The sequence below is a fragment of the Triticum aestivum genome, chromosome 2B (assembly GCF_018294505.1).
Source record: "Triticum aestivum cultivar Chinese Spring chromosome 2B, IWGSC CS RefSeq v2.1, whole genome shotgun sequence".
NCBI classification, from domain to species: domain Eukaryota; kingdom Viridiplantae; phylum Streptophyta; class Magnoliopsida; order Poales; family Poaceae; genus Triticum; species Triticum aestivum.
The window spans coordinates 101,963,499-101,976,730 of record NC_057798.1 but is presented as its reverse complement, the minus strand read 5'-3'; positions in this window follow the sequence as shown (position 1 = coordinate 101,976,730).

The following is a 13,232-nucleotide window of genomic DNA, read 5'->3' as shown; positions in this document are numbered from 1 at the left end:
AATTTTTGGAGGAGTGTAGATATGAATTTCACCAAATTTGGCAAATCTGGTCCAACTTGCAGAGACTGAATTTTGAAAATTTTGAAAAGAGGAGGAGTGGATCAAGATGGTTCTGGGTTATGGATGCTAAGGACAATCCAGGAGAATTGGTTTGAGGTCAAAACTCAAATGCAATAGGGCACTTGCTTGAAAATCTCTCAGGCTCCAAATAATTTCAGAATTGAATTGAGGGGAAAAATAATTAGAATAAAAATCCAAAACCAGTTTGGATTAGTTGGGACAGAGAATTTAGGTTGATCAGGAGGAGGAGGGGAGGTTTTGGAGGGGTTTTTACCACATGGGCAAATACAAAGCCGTGGGTGGTTTTCCAAGATATGAAAATCCCAAATTTTCATAGAGTTCTTTTTTTTAAAGAATATAAAATTAAATCCCAAAATAATTTGAGAGGGAACCAACAGAGAAGAAGTTTCAAAAGATCAAACACATAGTTTGAAGAAAATAAAATCCTTGCAAAGCAAAGGAAGTTTTAAGAGGAAGGTTTTCCGGAAAATTCTAAATGGCCTCTTTTCAAATACCACAAGTTTTTGCTGAAAACCAAATAAAAATTTTGGAGTGTCAAAATGACAGGCTAAGAGCAGCAAGGGCGCCGCACAACAAGCCGGCACACGATCAGCATAAAGATCCTCGGAAAAAGGATGACCGCAGGTCTATATATGGGCCAAAAAGAAGACTCCAGGAAGCAACACAACCCGCGAGCGTTTGAAGACAACGGCACACACCCAAATACAGGGGCGCCGCACACCCACTATGTTCACCGACGAGGTACTGGATCATGAATTTCCAGCGGGATTCAAACCCGTAAACATAGAGGCATATGACGGAACAACAGACCCCAGAGTCTGGATTGAGGATTATATCCTGCACATACATATGGCCAGAGGAGACGATCTCCATGCCATAAAATACCTACCCCTCAAGCTCAAAGGGCCAGCTCGGCATTGGCTCAAAAGCCTCCCAGAAAATACCATTGGAAGTTGGGAAAGATCGAGGATGCGTTTCGAGCAAATTTTCAGGGGACTTATGTCCGCCCTCCGGATGCAGACGATTTAAGTCACATAACTCAACAGCCCGGAGAGTCAGCACGCAAATTCTGGAACAGATTCCTCACCAAAAAGAACCAAATAGTCGATTGTCCGGACGCCGAAGCCTTAGCAGCCAGACACCTCGGCCAGGAAAAACCAAGAACAATGGCCGCACTAACAAGCCTCATGACCCGCTTTTGCGCGGGGGAAGATAGCTGGCTGGCTAGATGCAGCACCAGCGACCCGAGTACATCCGAAGTCAGGGATGGAAATGGGAAATCACGGCGCAGAAAAGATCAGCGCCGGAATAAGGAAAATGGCCCAAATAGCACTGCGGTCAACACCAGATTCAAAAGCTCTCGGCCGAACAATAAAACCCTGCCCCTCAAGGACAACAGTGACGAGCTATCCAACCTAAACAAAATTCTGGATAGACTATGTCAAATACATAGTACCCCCAGGAAGCCTGCAAACCATACCCACAGGGATTGTTGGGTCTTCAAGAAGTCTGGATGACTTAATGTCGAACGCAAGGGGCTCGACACACCAAGCGACGACGACGAACCCCACAAGCAGCACGCCGGAAAACAGAAGACTTTCCCACTAGAAGTCCAAACAGTGAACTCACTTCATGTGATAACACAAAAACACAGTACGGCACCTGCCATACCAGGACACCGTCCGCAGAATGGGGATAGACCCTACCAAAATTCACCGTAGCAGCACTTCCTTCAAAGGAGCGACGCCACGCCTTTAAGCTAATTGTACAGGCTCTGTACCACTAGAGGTTGTGTTCGGTTCATCCGACAACCTCCGTCGTGAAAAGCTCACTCTCCATATCGCCCCATTTAACAGTGGCCCTCAAGCACTACTGGGACGCGAAACTTTCGCCCGCTTTAACGCAATACCACATTACGCGTCTCTTACGCTTAAAATGCCCGGTCCACGCGGCATAATCTCATTAAAGAGTAACTCCGAGTGTTCCTCGACCACGGAGAACGTGAGACTGCCTTGACAGCCACACACTAATCCGACCTTGTAGGTCAAAGCCCCTAAAAACAGGTCATTCAGACCTCGGACACAGTTAGGCGAGTCCGGCATAAATAAACAAGGGGTTCCCAGCCGCATACCCCTTTACAAGGCCCGCGCGTGATAAAACGATGAGAGCCAATAAAGCTCAACTTTATTCTTCCAAATATACTTTATTTTAAATACATCTTTTGCACGATATTTCTTCCAAACTAAAGTCCTTCTCTTTTACAGATGAAGCACGTGCTACACCCGTCCAGGATACAGCACAACGAGACACAGGCGCAGCGTGCAACAGGGACCCGTTGCAAAGATTCTTTTCAGTTAAGACCCTGCGTAAACCTTTCTTACTGTCTCTTGTTGATACACATCCCCTGGTTTCCTACCATAACCGAGGAGGAGGCTGGCGTTGCATCCGCGTCAGAAGTTCCCGCCTGTACCTGGACCACTAGGGCTTAGGGCATTGTTCTGCCCGGTATCATAAAGACGACACCTTAGGGAGTTGTTCGGCATCTCGAGTTGGCCTTAATGCATCATCTCCGATCATGTCTTTGGTCAAAATGTTGGGTTTGCCCGGCTCCTGTGTTTGTTGCCTTACGTTCCGCTCCATCGGCTAACGCGGCACTAGAGACTTACTACGATTGTGCCCTGGTTTGGCCGGCGGAGCACCTCAGTAGAGAAAGCCGAAAACTGACTGTCATGTATAGCTGAGACTGGTCAAACTCACTCGATATCCTCCGCTTGACCCACTAAAATGCCTTAGAATTCCTCGACATTAAGAAGTGACATTATGTCGTTGCCAGTCTATGGCATACTAAGACGCAGACGTTGATTAAGGGAAAAAGGTTTTTTTCCAACGAATTCGGGATGAGCGCGCATTTTTCGGTTATTATCCCATATCGGGGCCTGTTTATACTTGTTAGCCCCATGTTCAGACATCGTCCAAAATTATTTGCTGTGACACTCCAAAATTTTACTTTGGTTTTCAGCAAAAACTTTGTGGTTTTTGAAAAGAGGCCATTTAAAATTTTCCAGAAAACCTTCCTCTTAAGAAACTTTCTTTTCTTTGGCAAGGTTTTTATTCTGGCTTCAAACTTTGGTGTTTGACCTTTTGAAACTTCTTCTCTGTTGGTTCTCTCTCAAATTATTTTTGGGAGTTTAATCTTTTTCTTTTAAAAAAAGAAACTCCATGAAATTTGGGATTTTCATATCTTGGAACCACCATGACTTGGCATTCTTGCCCATGTGGTAAAACCCCTCCAAAACCTCCCCTACAACTTGTGATCAACCTAAATTCTCTGTCCCAACTAATCCAAACTGGTTTTGGATTTTTATTCCAATTATTTTTCCCTCAATTCAATTCTGAAAATTATTTGGAGCCTGAGAGATTTTCAAAGCAAGTGCCCTATTGCATTTGAGTTTTGACCTCAAACCAATTCTCCTGGATTGTCCTTTGAACCCACAACCCAGAACCATCTTGATCCACTCCTCCTCTTTTCAAATTTTTCAAAATTCAGTCTCTGCAAGTTTGGACCAGATTTGCCAAATTTGGTGAAATTCATATCTACACTCCTCCAAAAATTCCACCAAAATTCAGGCAGCCTATTTGAGCAAGGAGAAGCCACTCCACCAAAAATCAGCTCAAGGAAAAATCACCAGAGGCCAATTTCATTCGGTCGAACACCTTGTGGGCACTGTTACTGTTCAATGTTCAGAAATTCAGTTCAGTGTCATCTTCAGTTTCGACAGTTTCAGTCACGCGGCCACAGTGCACTTGGCACGTTGCTCGCGGCCTCGTTTGCTTGTCCGAAGCTTCACACGCGCACTTGGCGCGACCCTGGCGTCGGTGGCGCCCTGGCCCGCCTGCGCCAGCGTGTCTTGCGGCGGCCGGCTCCCCGTAACGGCCGACAGGGAGGAGAACGGCGGCGCAACGCCGTTCGGCACCGCCCAAATCTTCTGGTGGCTCCGCGTGGCCTTCTCCGTGCCAGCGCACGCATGCGGCACCGTCGCCGTGGCGCAGCACGCACGGAGAGCGCTCTCTGCCGCCGACGGGCCCGCGCCACCCCGTTCCGTCGAGCTCGACCCAAACGCCCAAACCCCGGCCAGCTTAGCACAAAAATGGACCCGTTGAACCTCCGTGATGACGCTCGACCCCCTAACCACCCCGACCGAGCACTGCGCCACCGTAATCGCTCGCCGGAAATCTCCGTTCACGGCAACCGCCTCGGACCGCCTATATAAAGGGGTCCCGAGCTCACTCTCGTGCACGCAGCACCCCACTACTCACCAACACCCCGCCAGGCCACTGGGAGGACCTCGAGGAGGTCTCCTTCCCCGGCTCCGGCCACCCCGATCCGCCTCGGCCTCCAGCTCGATTCACTTCGGTGAGGCCACCTCCGGCGCCCAAACCTCGTCCGTAGCCCTCTCTTGCACCCAGTAGTCTAACCCCCACCTCAATTTAATCTTTGCAGCCCTCTCCGACGAGCTCCATCCACGCCCGAACCACCGTCCGCCGGAGTTGAGACCGCCGTCGACGTGCTGCTCACCGGCGACCAACACCACCACCCACCGTTGCGGAAGGACACGGTGAGCACATTGGTAACCTCTGATCCCCATGCCTCGCCGTGGATCGCCGCCGGCGACCACAGCAGCTCTCGGGCGCCGACGAGCCTCGTCCCTCCCATTTGAAATTTAAACATGACAAGTGGGACCCGCTGTCAGCCTCTCTGTCCTTTCTAAACGAAGCGTTATCTGAAAACGCCTTCTGCCAAATACGTTTTCTCTTCGGGCTGGCGTAATCGCTACCGAAGCGTTTTCTGCTTTTATAAACTAGCCCCTGGAAATCTTCTGTTTCATTACAGATAAGTCCCTGGACAAAAACCCTTATAACTTTTAATCAGAAAAGTATTTTTGATTGATTCTTTTTCTGTTCTCTTTAAAATTTTGTCTAGTTTTTTATCAGATTTATTTGAAAAATATTTGGTTTACCTTCTGTGCTCTCCTTGGTATTTACGTTAGCGCATATATCTTCTTTAAACGTAGATACCGAAGGAGGTGACGGAGCCGCGAACTTCACCGAGCTAGGCTCCGACTACTCTGAACCAGGCAAGCATGTTTGAACTTTTGATATGATGAGTGTCTTGGCATGTTTTGCATTTAGTTAGTTTCATGGCATGCCGGTGAGTATACCGATGAACGTTATTTTATGTGATAATGAGGTAAGTGAGTTCGATGATCCATACGTGGATGAATGTGAATATGAATGGCCATGTGTTGGCATGAGGATGGGTACGACGGCAGTGTTGTAGCATGCCAGTCTTACGCCAGACTATGTGACTTCAGTGTCAAACCATATCGGTCCAGTACCTATCATTTCCTTCCTTGTACTACCACATGTTTTCCGCAAGGAATATGGTTTAGTAAGTTCCAAACCGCTTTCATGGTACACACCAAAGAGGAGAGGCCGTGATGATGGTTCCATGGCCCTGGATTAAAGCCAGTCATCCGGTCAGGGGGCATGGGTGTTTCCGGTTGGGACCGAGAGGGGGGCACCCCTTAGAGCGCGCGTATATAAATTTGATCCCATGCTATTCGAGATTGTGATCTCCCCGTCTCAAAAGTTTTTCTTGGACGATGACTAGGGTGATTCCTAGCATCGAGAGGTAGGATGGGTGTGTACCGGTTAGCTGTGTTTTCTTCTGAAATACCGTAAACGGAACTAGTCCTTCGTGACTACGGAAATCCGTTGACTGTGGGAAAAATTTTGTACAAACTCTGCAGAGTCATATATTCCTCCAAATCATCTCTTCCATGTCAAGTTTCGTTCCTTCTTATCCTAATCAATTGTCAGCTTTGATGACAGAGACTCCGGTGAATCGCATGAGTGCTAAGTCCGGTTAAATGATCACTCCTGTGGATGGACTAACCCATTTGTTTTCATGAATTGAATGTTTATTATGAGTATTATTTACTTGTGAATAAAAGCCCTTTATGTGATGTCGCTCAGACGTCCGACTGTGGCATTTCTTTTAAAGCCCTTTATGTGATGTCGCTCAGACGTCCGACTGTGGCATTTCTTTTAAAGCCCTTTATGTGATGTCGCTCAGACGTCCGACTGTGGCATTTCTTTTAAAGCCCTTTATGTGATGTCGCTCAGACGTCCGACTGTGGCATTTCTTTTAAAGCCCTTTTGTGATGTCGCTCAGACGTCCGACTGTGGCATTTCTTTTAAAGCCCTTTCTGCGATGTCGCTCAGACGTCCGACTGTGGCATTTCTTTTAAAGCCCTTTATGTGATGTCGCTCAGACGTCCGACTGTGGCATTTCTTTTAAAGCCCTTTATGTGATGTCGCTCAGACGTCCGACTGTGGCATTTCTTTTAAAGCCCTTTATGTGGTGTCGCTAAGATGCCCGACTGTGGCATCATTTTCCTTATTTTTATTTGTTCACCTTTCGAGGCGTCGCTTCAGACACCCGATCGGTCCTTATTTATGTTCTGTGGAATTTCAGGCGGACTACCGCCGTTTTCCCTTTTTACTTACCCGTTATGCCAGTTTTATTTATTGTGCATTAAGGAATTAATCATGTTGCATCCATGCATGCATTTGTTATATCTTACGTCCGAACTGTCTTGCGAGTACTTTCAAAGTACTCACTGGCTTGTTGATTTGGCCAGATGCTGACGAAGGCGATCTCATGGATGAAGAGTTCGATAGCGAGCCCGACACTTAGAGGAGTCCCAGTCAGTCTTGTGCGACCCTGGATTTGGCCACTGTTTTATATCCGCTTCCGCTACCAAATAAATTCATCGAGCCTCTCCTCGACGCTCGATGAGATGACAGACGTAGAGTCTTGTATTTCTCTCCCCGCTGTGTTTTTCCACCACCAGCCTATCCTTGAGTCAGTAGTATGTCTCCACACCACTGTGTTCTGTCCGCCATTATGTATGATTATTGGCGTGCTTGTAATAATTTGGTTGAGCAACCGTAGTTCGACCCTGTAATATATTTTATGCTACTGGCTTATTGTATCAAGAATTTGTCTGCCAGTGTGGAGGATTTCTCTCATACTGGACTTAAAAGATTGGCTTTTCAATAAATATTTTTATTGGAAAACCGGTCGTGACAAGCTTGGTACCAGAGCCAGGCTGACTGTAGGAAGCCACTAGGTGCGATCGCTAATTGGTTATTAGCCTGATAGAGCTAATTTATATTTTTGCAATGGTAGTCATTTTCTGTCAGTCAGCATAAATTTATGATCTGACCCTGCAGAATTTTGCCTACTTTTGTAGATGGCCGACGTCAGCTGCGAGTCTCAGACCTTCGCCAACGTGCCCGATGGGTTCGTCAAGCTTCTTTCTTCCATCGTTCAGGTCGCGATGGGGCCATCCGTGCGCCCAGTCTTCACACTCTACCAGCACCGAGTCAACGACAGTCTGACCATGCACCAGGCCGCGGTGCAGTTCAGGGGAGGGCGTGGTGAGTTACGCCGCTTCCGGTTCGTGGGAAGAGCCATGCCTACGGAGAGGCATGCTATGCAGATGGCAGCCCGCGAGGCGATAGCTCGTCTCAGGGATGTCCTTCCCGTGATGAAGACTCGTCGTTACCGTTATCTTCCGTGCCATGTGCCTTACACCTGTCACTACGCATACTCCTGCCCCAGAGGAGAACGAGACGAGGCTTTTGAGATGCTCATTGAGTATCTCCGGGCCCTGGAGGCAGCCTTCGACAACCTGGTGGACGACTTCGTAGCTACCCGCATGGACTCAGTCCATGGCTGTGCTGCCAACAGGAGGGAGCTCCTACCCATCGCTCCGCCACCGACTTTTGTCTCGTCATCAGCATCTTTTACGCCTACTCGTCGCCTGCCTTCTACCGAAGAATTTAACCAAGTCATTGCACCCACTCCAGCGCGTACTACACCAACCTTCGCGCCCACTCCTGTACGTGTTGCTCCGCCCCTGGCAACCGCTCCGCCCGCTCTGCGCAACACTACACGTATGGAGCCCATTAGCGAGGAGGAGGTCGAGTCCCCAACCTCGCTACGCCTCGCCCTCGGCAGGGCAAGGGAGGTCGTCAACATTTCTGCCTGAGTACGCTTAGCTGCCGTGTGTTGTACCGCTTTGTAAGATATGTGCATAGGCTGGGAGAAGTAGCCTGTTTGCGCATCATGTAGGATCTGGAGAAGTGCACTAGCCTTAATAACATGTCAGGATTAGGTACGCATATCCTGAGTGATGTACTGTATAATTACCGCCCGCGTGTAAGATGTGTAATGAGCAGTCCTTCTCCGTGCGCAAGTCGTTTTATTTTTCTTAAGTAAGCTGAGTTATTTAATTCTATTTGCCAGCTTTATGCATTTTATGGATTTGTTTTTGCGACTCTTTCCGCTTTTCTTATGGGTTTTACAAAATATATCCCCAGAGTGAAAAATGTCTCGTCCTTGGACTCGCTCCATGCCAATTCCATCAGAGGAAAATTATGATGCACAACCCAGCAACGAGTTCACTCAGGGACAGTCAAGCCAACCGGGAAATGAATCGGCACTTTCACAAATGTGCCGCCTTTATGAACAGAGTCAGCAACAACATCGTGAAATAATGAACCAAGTCATCAACATGGGAAATCACCATGGACAGTATCAGCAACATTCCAAGTTATCTGAGCTACAGAAGACACGTCCTCAAACATTTTCTCACACTGACAAGCCTCTTGAAGCCGAGGACTGGCTTCGAGATATGGAGAGGAAATTAATTATTGCAAAGTGTTCAGATCTCGAGAAAGTACTATATGCTCCACACTATCTCACAGGAGCAGCCGCATCGTGGTGGGAGAATTTTCTGCACATGCATCCCAACGAAAATGACATAACCTGGGATGATTTCAAGGAAGGTTTCCGTGGTGCACATATTCCTAAGAGTATTATGAAAATCAAGAAGAGAGAATTTGATGACCTCAAACAAAGGAACATGACAGTGTCAGATTACAACAGTCAATTTACCCTATTATCCCGCTACGCCAATGAGGAGCGTATGACTGAAATCAAGAAGATGGAGAAATTCCTTGACGGTCTGGCGCCCGCACTTAAATGCCAACTGGTCGTGCACACTTTTCCTGATTTTAAAACGCTGGTGGACAAGGCCATTACTCTGGAAAATGAGAGACGCAGTCTGGAAGATATCCGCAAGCGAAAAAGGGACCAGACTAACCACACTCGCAATCACCGAAGCAAGATAGATTTTAAAAAGGGTGGGACACCCAAATTCTCATCCAATGTCTCACGCCCAATCAAGAATTTTCATGCAAGGGACAAGGAATTCACCTATCGCCCCGGCGTTACTTGTTACGCTTGTGGAGAAGAAGGGCACTATGCCAAACAGTGCCCCAAGCCAAGGAACTCAACCCCAAAGCCGAACAACGACAGCAATAATTCAGCGCCCAAACGAAACAATTTCAATCCCAACAATAACCACAGGAAGGGTCATCTGAACCACGTAACCAAAGAGGAGGCACAAAATGCTTCGGATATCGTACTCGGTACGTTTCCTGTCAACACAATACCTGCAATGGTTTTGTTTGATTCTGGAGCTTCTCACTCTTTCATCTCGAAAAGTTTTGCTTTGCAAAATAATTTTTCGATGCTTCCTTTGGAGAAATCCATAATAATCAAGTCCCCCGGGATTCAGCAAGTTTCTCAGAATTACTGTCAGAATGTGGTCATTGAGTTTGAAGGATTGGAGTTTTACGCAAATCTTATTGTATTGGAAAATAAAGGACTGGATGTCATCCTAGGGATGGATTGGCTAACCACCAATAAAGGTTTTATAGACTGTTTCAACAGGACCGTGATTCTCACACACCACCAAGGGAAGACAATAAGAGTATCAGCCAAGGAAGGAAAAAGACCCCGGCAACCGAGATTAAATAAGGTGGACGTTTCTGAGCTAAACAAGGTTCCAGTAGTGTGTGAATTTCCAGATGTATTCCCTGAAGAGCTGCCAGGCATGCCACCAGATCGAGAAATAGAATTCCGCATTGAGCTAGCACCAGGAACCACCCCCATATACAAGAAACCATACAGAATGGCACCATCCGAGTTGATCGAATTGAAGAAGCAGATAAAGGAATTACTGGATAAAGGGTACATTCGGGCCAGCTCCTCACCTTGGGGATCACCAATTTTATTTGCCAAGAAGAAGGATGGAACGCTGAGATTGTGTATCGACTATCGAGCACTTAACATGGTCACAGTCAAAAACAAATACCCGATGCCAAGGATAAATGATTTGTTTGATCAACTTGCTCAGGCCAAGGTATTCTCAAAGATTGACTTAAGGTCAGGATACCATCAATTGAAGGTACGAACGGAAGATATCCCCAAAACAGCCTTCACCTCCAGATATGGACTGTACGAGTTCACAGTGATGCCATTTGGATTAACTAACGCCCCGGCATATTTTGTTCACCTCATGAACAAAGTATTTATGAAGTTTATGGACAAATTCGTCGTAGTATTCATCGACGATATTCTGGTATACTCCAAAACACCAGAAGAGCACGCAGAACATCTCAGGATTGTACTAGGAGAGCTAAGGAAACACCAATTGTATGCCAAGTTCAGCAAGTGCGAATTTTGGCTAAGACAAGTAGGTTTTCTAGGCCACGTGCTGACTCAAGACGGTATAGCAGTGGACCCAGAGAAAGTCAAGGCCGTACTTGACTGGAAGTCACCAGCCAGCGTAACAGACATACGAAGTTTCTTGGGAATGGCAGGGTATTACCGCAGATTTATTGAAGGATTTTCCACCATATCCAAGCCTATGACACAGTTACTCAAGAAAGATAAGAAGTTTGAATGGACAGAAGCCTGCGAGAAAAGCTTCCAAGAGCTAAAGCGGAAATTAACAACAGCACCAGTATTAATTGTACCCGATATACACAAGAATTTTGAAGTATTTTGTGACGCATCCAGAAAGGGTCTCGGATGCGTGTTGATGCAAGAAGGCAAGGTTGTCGCCTACGCTTCAAGGCAACTTCGCAAACACGAGGAAAATTATCCCACTCATGATTTAGAAATGGCAGCAGTTATTCATGCACTCAAGGAATGGAGGCATTTTCTACTTGGGAATCGATGTGAGATATATACGGATCACAAAAGCCTCAAATACATTTTTACGCAGCCAGAACTAAATTTACGGCAACGCCGCTGGTTAGAATTGGTAAAGGATTATGATGTTGGTATCCATTACCATCCAGGGAAAGCAAACGTAGTGGCCGATGCCCTGAGTCGGAACCCCAGCTCCGACGGGAACTATCTGCACAGCTTGAGGCCCGAATTCCATCAAGAATTTGTCAAGCTCAACTTGATAATGGTAGCAGAAGGCACCATATCAAACTTGGAAATACAACCACACCTTGTGGAGAAAATTAAAGAGGCTCAGTCCGGTCACCCCAGCATTGAAGGAATTAAAAGGAAGTTGAGTATGGGCAAGGCCTCGGAATTCGTCATAGACAATGAAGGAATATTATGGTACGGAGAAAGGCTATGCGTGCCAAACATAGAAGACCTTAAACAGCAAGTTTTAACTGAAGCACACACCACTCCATATTCGATCCACCCTGGAGGAACCAAAATGTATAAGGATATTCAGGAAAGATTTTGGTGGCACGGTATGAAGAGGGACATAGCCGCTTTCATTGCATGCTGCGACTCGTGTCAACGCATAAAAGCTGAACATCAGAGACCAGCCGGACTACTGCAACCTAACAAAATACCTGAGTGGAAATGGGATGAAATAGGGATGGATTTTATTGTCGGATTACCTCGGTCACGACACGGGAATGATGCCATATGGGTCATCACTGACAGGTTGACCAAAGTAGCACACTTTATTCCAGTGAAGACAACCTACACCACTCAGAGGCTTGCCAGGATTTATCTTTCCCGCATAGTCTGTCTGCACGGTGTCCCGAAGACTATAATTTCCGACAGAGGCACTCAGTTCGTCTCAAGATTTTGGGAGCAATTACAACAGGCTCTGGGAACCCAACTAGCCTTCAGTACCGCATACCATCCACAGACTGATGGACAAACAGAACGCGTAAACCAGGTTTTAGAAGACATGCTGAGAGCATGTGTCCTCACCTATGGAACCAGTTGGGAGGACAGCCTGCCATATGCCGAGTTCGCATACAACAACAGTTACCAGGCCAGCCTGCAAATGGCTCCTTTCGAAGCCCTATACGGAAGGAGATGTCGTACCCCGTTAAATTGGTCAGAGACCGGAGACAGCCGCATCTTCGGACCAGATATGCTCAGAGAAGCCGAGGAAAAAGTCAAGCTAATCAGGGACCGACTTAAGACCGCTCAAAGTCGACAGAAAAGTTATTATGATCAGAAACATCGTAGGGTCAGCTTCGAACCCGGTGAATTCGTATACTTGAGAGTATCCCCGATGAGAGGATTGCAACGGTTTAAGATTAAAGGAAAATTAGCACCAAGATTCATTGGACCATTTTGCATAGTGGCACGAAGAGGCACTGTAGCCTACCAGCTAGACTTACCCGAAGACTTGTCCGACATTCACGACGTGTTCCACGTCTCTCAATTAAGGAAGTGCGTAAGCAACCCAGAGAAACAAGTATCTCATGAGAACATTGACATACAGCCAGACCTCACTTATCGAGAACGTCCCATAAGAATATTAGAGGAGTCTGAAAGGAGGACCCGACAGAAAACCATCAAGTTTTTCAAAGTCCAGTGGAGCAATCACACCGACAGTGAAGCAACCTGGGAAAGCGAGGATTTTCTTCGGACAGAGCATCCACACTTATTTAAGGATCAGCTGAAATCTCGGGGACGAGATTTTTCCTAAGGGGGTAGGTGTTGTGACACTCCAAAATTTTTACTTTGGTTTTCAGCAAAAAACTTTGTGGTTTTTGAAAAGAGGCCATTTAAAATTTTCCAGAAAACCTTCCTCTTAAGAAACTTTCTTTCCTTTGGCAAGGTTTTTATTCTGGCTTCAAACTTTGGTGTTTGACCTTTTGAAACTTCTTCTCTGTTGGTTCTCTCTCAAAATTATTTTTGGGAGTTTAATCTTTTTCTTTTAAAAAAGAAACTCCAT